Below are 7,941 nucleotides of genomic sequence, written 5' to 3'. Positions count from 1 at the left end.
CAAGGGCTCGCTTTCTAAGCTGCCTGCAAGGCAATGCGGGAACGACCCTTCGATCTTTTTCTTTCTTCTTTTTGTGGCAAATCACGCATAAAACTTTCCCGTTTTTGCCATTGTTCGGTGTACAACCCGCTGTCGTACAGCCGTCACCACCATCCATCTCCAGAACTTTTTCTTCGTCCCACACTGGAGCTTTGTGTCCGTGAAACACTAACTTCCCTTCCCCTCCTTCCCCCAGCCCCTGGCATCCCCCATTCTACTTTCAGTCTCTGGATTTGACTCTTCTCCTGCGAGTAGAATCAGACAGCATTTGCCCTTTGGCCTCTGACTTCATTCCATTCAGCATAAGGTCCTTAAGGTCCATCCGTGTTGGAGCAGGTTCAGAACTCCCTTCCTTTTTAGGGCTGCATAGTATTCCATTCTGTATATTAACGCCGCGTTTTGCTTACCCATTCATCTGCCGACGGGTGTCTGGGTTGCCTCTGCCATTCAGCTGTTGTGAATAATGGTGCTTTGGTACTGGTGCCCACACGCCCTGCATTCCTGCTTTCCGGTTCTTCGGCGTGTACACCCGGACGTGGGATTGCTAGCTCATAACAGTAATTCCGTGTTTAATTTTTTGAGAGACTGCCTTACCGTTTTCCACCGCAGCTGCCCCGTTTTACATTGTCCTCAGCAGTGCATCAGGGTTCCGGTTTCTCCACATCTTCACCAGCACTTGCTTTCAGGGTTTTTTTTGTTTCCTGGTTGGTTGGTGGTTTTATAACACCTGTGCTAACGGATGTGAGGTGGCGTCTCATAGTATTGATTTGCGGTTCCCTGATTATTAGTGCTGTTGAGCATCTGTTCATGTGCTTGCTGGCCATTTGTTTTAACTTCTTTGGAGAAATGTCTGTTCAGGTTCTTGGTCCATTTTTGAATCGGTTTTCGTGGTGGTGGTGAGTTGTAAGAGTTCTTTATGTATTCTGGGATATTAAGCCCTGACCAGATTTGTGATTTGCAAATCTATCCTCCCCTTTTGTGGGTTGCCTTTGACTCTCTTGAAACGTTCTGAATTGCAAAACACATTGGCCTCAAGGCTTCCTTACAGGGCCTGTGGGCCCATGACAGCGAAGGTTTACTGAACATATACTAAACGCCTGATCTGTGCTACATGTTTTTTTCCGTTTTATGCCACTTACTCCGCACCACAAGTATGGACGTGACTGCTACTGGAGGGCAGGAAAGCACAGAGATTCTAACTGAGATCCGGACTCAGCCCGCCTGGTTCCCAGCACCGCGTGACTTTGGCTAAGTGGTTTAGCCCTCCTGGCCTCACGCCCTTGCCTCTACCATGAGGAAGGGCATCGTTTGGATTCAGTGGCAGGTTGTGTACGTTGCTGGGCGCGGTGCCCCACGCGTCATGAGCCCACAACCAATGCTCATTGTTACTGCCGCAGTCCCCCTTTTGCAGACGGGGACAGTGAGGCACGGAGAGGTGAAGTTCGCCTCCCTAGGGACAGAGGGGTGCACCCTGCCCGTCTCGGGTGGACGGCTATTGTCTTCCCGGTCATCCCAAGTCTGCAGCTTTGAGCGAGGCCTTGTCCTGTGTCATTGGCTCAGCCTGAAACGGTCCTGGCCCTCCCCGCCTCCTCTACTCCTCCAGCACTGCCCTCCTGCCTTGCAGACCTAGTCGGGCGCCTCCTTCCCGCCACCCTCAGCCTGTGCCCGTGCTTTGGTCCCTGCCACTGCCCCCCGTGTCTGTGAGCTACAGGGATGCAAAGGACTGTGTCCTCACCACCACTACGCGTCCCAAGTCCCAAATGCTTCTGGACCACAGTAGAACCTCGCTAGATGCCGGTGTCGGCTCAGTGCTGCGGTGTTCTCCATCTGCTGTCCGTAGACGTCCGTGATCCCTCAGGAGACGTGCCGTGCGGGTCAGGAGGGAGGTGGGCGTGGGCACAGAGTGGGGAACATCCCTGCTTTTTACAATATTTTCTCCAAAGAGACTAGGACCTGGCGTTCCTAAATATTGTCATAGTCTTGGGTGAAGGCTAGGTCCCCTGGTCATTATGACACATTTGGGACACGTCGAGCTAAAGACCCGGTAGAGAAATACCCGGAAGAACCTGTGATCTTCCTGAAGATTCGGTTTAAATGGACCCCGAATCTCATGGCGGATCTTTTCCCTTTTTGCTCGGACTACTAGGCAACTCAGAGCCAGACTTCCGGTAGACCTCCAGTTCCCTCTACTGACTCCAATGTTTATGCAGCACCTTCTGGGTGCAGGCCCTGCCCCGGGGGGTGCTGGGGGCGGGAAGTTTTTGCCTTCGTTTCAGGCCGTTATGTTGTGGTGCATCCTGGTGGGGACGACAGGCCGTGGCCAAATCGGCGGTAGTTGTTTCCGGGGAGCAGTTCCCGGTGCGCCCATTAGTGCACGCGTCTGTAATCACAGTCGCCCGCCTCGCGTCTCCACCCTGTCCTGTAGCAGCATTGGGACTGTCACTGCCGCACTGTTGCCACAGACCCTTTGGGGAATGGGAAGGCCTGGGACAAACATGTTGGCACTCCTTGGCCCAGAATATATTTCTTAAGCAGCCTACTAAGTGTCCGACCTGAGGCTGACCTACGTGAGGAAGGGGCTCCTTGAGGAGGCAAAGAGTGCTCTAGTCATAACTTTGAGCTTGGCGCTGGCTTTTGCTGCTTCGGCCAGGGGGCCAGCGTGATGGGTGGGTAGAGCCACGCTTCACACACTGGTGATGACAAGACAGCCAGCCGTGGCTCTCCCCGTGACAAGGGGGCCGGGGGGGGGGGCGTGGGGGGGCGGGGCGGGGGGGGGGGGAGGCAGCGCCCTGGTCGTTTCCTCCCACCCAGAGGCCAGGCTCCAGTGCGGGCAGACACAGCGGGACAGAGTTGCTTTTATGGGAAAGCGCGTTTGAGCTTCAAGTTCTTTCAAGAGCCGAAGGCCACTTTGGGTTTTATTTGGCGGTTAGTTATTTTTACTTATATTTACCTATTTGGGAATAAAGGGCTGAATCAGTCCTCTTAACAAGCCAGGATTCCAACTTGCGGTTATGTTTATAAATAGGAAACCGAGGCTTTCCAGAAGTAAGGCTCCCTGAAACCAGTTTTGTTGACAAAGGGGACGTACTGTCAACCAGCGGTCTGAGCATCTCGAGGCATCTGGGATTCCTGAGTCCCAGACACGCCCCCAGGGCGATCCAGCTTTAACCCTCCTGCACCAAGGATGCTGAAAGGAGCCAGGCAGCCGATGTCCAGGAGCCCGCACCGCAGCACAGCCCCGGGGCCAGCCACTGTCTGGTCAAGTCATTAGCCTCCCGTTAGCCTCTGCCTCGTCCTCTACGGTGAAGGAGTTGGCCCACGGGATCTGCTAACAGTCGACACGCAAAGCCACGAACGTTGAATTTGCAAACGCAGAAGTAATAGAGATTTGAATCCTGGCTAAGACCACGAATTCCTAGAAGCCGAGCTCATGTCCTTGCTCTTTTCGCTCAACACATTTATGCGTTCGTCCATGAACATCGGTCCGGCACCCCCTGTGGCCGGGGCCCCTGTGGGGCCACCGTGGAGTGAGTGACATTCGTCAGCCAGACGAGTCCGTCACCTGCGCAGAAGCTTCCGCTCCGTGGGGGTGCGGGAGTGGGGAGGGGAGACAGATCTTAATAGAAGAAATCTGATCATTCTGGAGAATGATTCTCGCCGGGAAGACAATAAGACAGGGTAGTGTAATCGTGTGAAAGGCTGGGGGGAACGTGACCAAGTTTAAATAGTAAAGACAACATTTATCGAGTGCTTACTGCCCTAAGCACTTTCCCTGTGTTTCAGGTCCGAGTAGGTATGACCGCTGTTCTCATTTTACAGACGAGTAAAGAGAAGCCGGGACTCTGAAGACATCCCTGAGAGCCAACAACACACAGAGGCTATATTCAGGGCTCAAGTTCCGGTGGCAATGGCTGTGTGTAATCAGTTTCAATCCAGTGTTCCCTCTGATAAAGGACTGACTAGGGCACAGTAGAAGAAAGCCTGGACGCTTAGGGCTGGTTTACTGACAGGGTAGTACTTGAGCTGGGGTTTTGAGGGATGAATAGAAGTTCTTACAGAACATCTCACTATAGTGGTCGTTGGTCTGTGATGCCGTAGACATTGCAGTCTTTTCAGTAGAGCACGTCATTCTTTGTTATTCCTTTGTTATGACACCTGCCTGTATCATAAAGCCCTGATTTTGAGTTCTTTAAGGTAAGGAATTCTAAGTCTTCCAAATTAACTCACATTTTACCCCTAGTTTATAATTTCAACACGGATGATGACATCCCTGCCCACATTCTGAGGGCAGGCTGTATTTTTCCGGGCTGTGCTTTTAAGCCTTGACTTCCATAAGCCCGTCTCTCCCGCTCTGAGTCTCGGGTTCCTCAAACATAAGGTGGGGGTTCAGCCGCACCAGCAAATGTGAGTGAGAATCACAACAAAATCAGCATCTCGGGGAGCTGAGAGGCCCAGGCAAGGAACCGCGGGAGTGGAAACTGTCCCCCGCCGTGTGTGCTGTGGAAGGCCCGGGGGGGGGGGGCGGGGGCCCCCTTCCCAGCTCAGCAGAGCTGTTCCCGTTTTATCTGTTTTATTTATTGAGCTTTCTTACGACATCGCGTGGGAAGAAAGGGCGCCACTGCCAAAAACTAATGTTGGAGAACCACTGGGACACAAGCCTGCTAGGACCCTGCGACTGGCCGTCTGTGGTTCTCTGTGGGGTTCTCCCCCCACGGTCTGGATCTCGGTACCGTTTCCGCACTCTGTAAAGCGGCCGCCGTCCAGCCCAGCTCTGGCTACCTTTCGCTGATAGGTGAGCTAATCCCCAAACTCGGCAGCAGCGGCCTTACAGCGAGGGTTTCTATTACCTCGTTATGAATTACGGTGGAGTGCCCTGGTGAAGGGTCGAAGGTATTTGAGATCCTTTGGGAGCAAATGCTAGATATTACTAAAACGAGACTCCATTTAATAGGTGATAAATCTTGATATTGTAAGTTTAATATAGTTTGATGGTTGTAAATCCAGTGAATCTACTGTAGGAATTTGCTGTACGTTGCGTTTATGAAATATTTAGTCAGGTGTTTTTAAAGGTACGGCTTTTCTCATAAGGTACTAATTTTTATGGGCTCAGCAAGAAAATTTCATACTGGTGTCACCCATGCTGCCGTTTGTGGGACTTGGAAATGAAAAAGGAAAAGGCACCGCGGGCTCTTGCTTTTTGTATTATAAGAAAGCTCTTCGAACATTTGGCAGTAATAGCCAAATGAAGAAGTAGATATTAGTGTATTTAAGACTATACTTTAGGATTAGAAAACAGTAAGACACAAACCACTTGAAAATAAGCATACATTTGATGTTTAGACCGCAAACTCTAGAAAGGAGTATACATGTGGGGTTGAAATATGGCCGCAGTGTGGATGTTGGGGCGAGTCTACTGGGTTGATGGCCACGAGGCCTCGAGTACATCGTAAGCCATGTGGACTTGTTTTCTATTGCTGGGCAACAGATTCACATAAATTCGATGGGTCAAAACAGTACACATTTGTTACCCCAGGCTTCTGTGGGTCAGGAGTCTAGGCACAGCTTAGCTGGGTTTCCTGCTTAGGGCTTCACAAGGTCGTGACGATCAAGGTGTTGCCTGGGCCGTGGTCTCATCTGGCCTGGGATCCTTCCAAGTTCGCATGGTTTTTGGCAGGATTCACGTCTTGCAGGTGCAGAACTTCCGGAAGCTTTCTTCTTCAAGGCTGGTAGGAGAGCCGCCCTCCCCCCTCAGTCTCTTTTCAGGGAAGGCTTGGATCCTTTTTTTTTTTTTTTTTTTTTTTGAGTTCACCCGATTAGGTCAGGCCCACCAAGGATGATGCCCACTTTGATTAATTTAAGGTCAACTGATTAGGGTCCTTAATTAATCTGCAAAATAATTTCTCCTTGATCGTATACCATAACCTATGACCGTGACATCCCGTCATATTGCCCACACTCAAGGGGAGGGTGTTATTTACAGCATACACACCAGGGGATGGGAGTCTTAGGGGCCATCTGAGAATTCTGCCCGCCATACCACAGATGTGACCTTCCGCAAGTTTCTGTACCTCTTGGCGCTTCCCCTTTGAGGGCTGTCAAACGGGGGTGGCGATTCCTACGTGTCTTGGAAGGATCTCGGTGGCCTCCGTGAGAGAACGTGGAGTAAGCTGGGGAGACTCAGGTGCCGTGTGCCAGGTGCCACGGGCAGGCAGGAGGGGCCAGGTGTGGGGGGTGCCACTAATGCCACGGTTCTGCTTCAGCTGACGATACCTCAACAGCTCTGTGACTTACCATAGAAGGGCCATTCGGTGGGACGGGTTCTCCCCTCCTCCCTGCCTACCCCCTGGCTTCCCGGCACCCCTCCCCGAAATGGTCCCCGTCAGTCACCTTCCATTTCTCAACCAACGTGACCCCGGCCGGAGGCAGATAGGGGAAGACACGTTTTTTACGCAGTTGCCGTGGGTCGCCGGCAAGCTATCGGTCAAATACTATTTGGAGCACAGATAACTGCTTTTGCCATTGTAACCAAAGGCGCACTCCCCGCAGCAGCCATAATTACAAAGGCAGGGAAGTGGGGGGAAAATCCATCTCATTTAAAAGTGTTTTAGTGTCAGCAAACACATTGCGATGCCATTAAGAAAGTTTTTGTTAAGGACACGTTGGACTTGAGGCTTTTAATTTGTTTGAAGTGTTTTGCTAAAACAGAATTATGTTGGAGTTTACATAAAAGTAGAGACTGACATGAAAAGTTTTAACTTAAGCAGCAAAATATAAAGGCTAATCTTATTTAAAAGTAATATGTATGTCTTGATTGAGTGCCCAGATACGCTCAGCTGGGACTTTTTAGTGGAATCGGGTCTAAGCTGTTACACTGAGTTATACCGAGAAGGTTTTCCTGAGCTTATATTGCCAGACCTGAAATACTCTTGTGGCTGCATTTAATAAAGAAACGAAAGTCTTGAGTAAGGGGATATGATTTTTTATGACAGAAGGAATGCAAATAACTTTTAGTCTCATTGCCTTGACCGGGTTCGGTTTGATTTGATGGAGTTTAATAATGACTTATAACCTGTGCTGACAATATGCAGGCCCGCACAACGTCATTTAACTCATTTATTCTGCTTGCTGTAAAAACAAGGAGATGGCAAATAAATATATGGAACGTTCATTGTTTGTCAGAGGGCCCAAGCCAAGAGTTTTCAGTGACCTTTTAAAATATGGTCCCAGGCTAGTACTAAAATGCCTGTCACTCAGCACACACACTTGCATGCTCTGACCTTTTAACCCGTGCATCTTGTGTTTTTTTCTCTTTCAAATGGGCGTATGCATTTCCAATCAGCTGCAATAGTTCGGGCTCTTGCATTGGAGGATTACTGTAAATTGCAGCCTGACAATTACAATACGCAGGGCACCGGCGAGTTATTAATGGGCTCGCCTACTGATGGCCTTTCAGCGCAGCCTCGGACCTGCTGAGACTCAGCCTAATTAGATCCAGGGGTAGCGGCCCCTGCGGATGAGGTGAGTTGAGGGTGGGGGGGGGGGAGGTGGCGGACAAGGGCTCCCCGAGACCCCGCCTCCAGCAGAGGAAGATATCAATTGATTATGGATGGCTCCTGTCCGCCATGTCGGATCTCTGATTCACCTCCTCCTTAATGACTTGTATTGGCTTAAGGAGCTCTGCACGATTTGACAACGTCAACCTCAGCTGACAAAGACCAGCAGGTGACTTTAATTGAGGGCTTCTATTGCAAGAGATTTTATGCAAGACAGAGCAACAGTTCAACAGACACAAAAGAGGCCTGTAAAAAAAAAAAAAAAAGTCTGCAGCCGTTTCTGGGAGACTGGGAGCAGACCCGGAGTTAGCTACTTTACTTTCGCTTCGTTTATGCTTTTTTCACCCCT

General features: G+C 50.5%; 1 long non-coding RNA gene across 2 annotated transcripts in view; it reads left to right on the top strand.

The window, feature by feature from the left end:
• The first annotated feature begins 2,563 nt into the window (after positions 1–2,563).
• The window catches only part of LOC121032250 (uncharacterized), a 7,369-nt gene continuing 1,991 nt past the window's right edge, over positions 2,564–7,941 (top strand). The window contains exons 1-2 of one of the 2 annotated variants that reach the window (XR_005791164.1): positions 2,564–4,831; positions 7,379–7,557. This is a non-coding gene — a long non-coding RNA (uncharacterized LOC121032250). Of the gene's footprint in view, positions 7,558–7,941 lie in introns of both variants that reach the window. The other variant, XR_005791163.1, reaches the window with a different exon arrangement.

The sequence above is a fragment of the Herpailurus yagouaroundi genome, unplaced genomic scaffold, assembly GCF_014898765.1.
Source record: "Herpailurus yagouaroundi ecotype Mexico unplaced genomic scaffold, PumYag 141, whole genome shotgun sequence".
Taxonomy (NCBI): Eukaryota; Metazoa; Chordata; class Mammalia; order Carnivora; family Felidae; genus Herpailurus; species Herpailurus yagouaroundi.
This window is presented reverse-complemented; position numbering and strand designations above follow the sequence as displayed.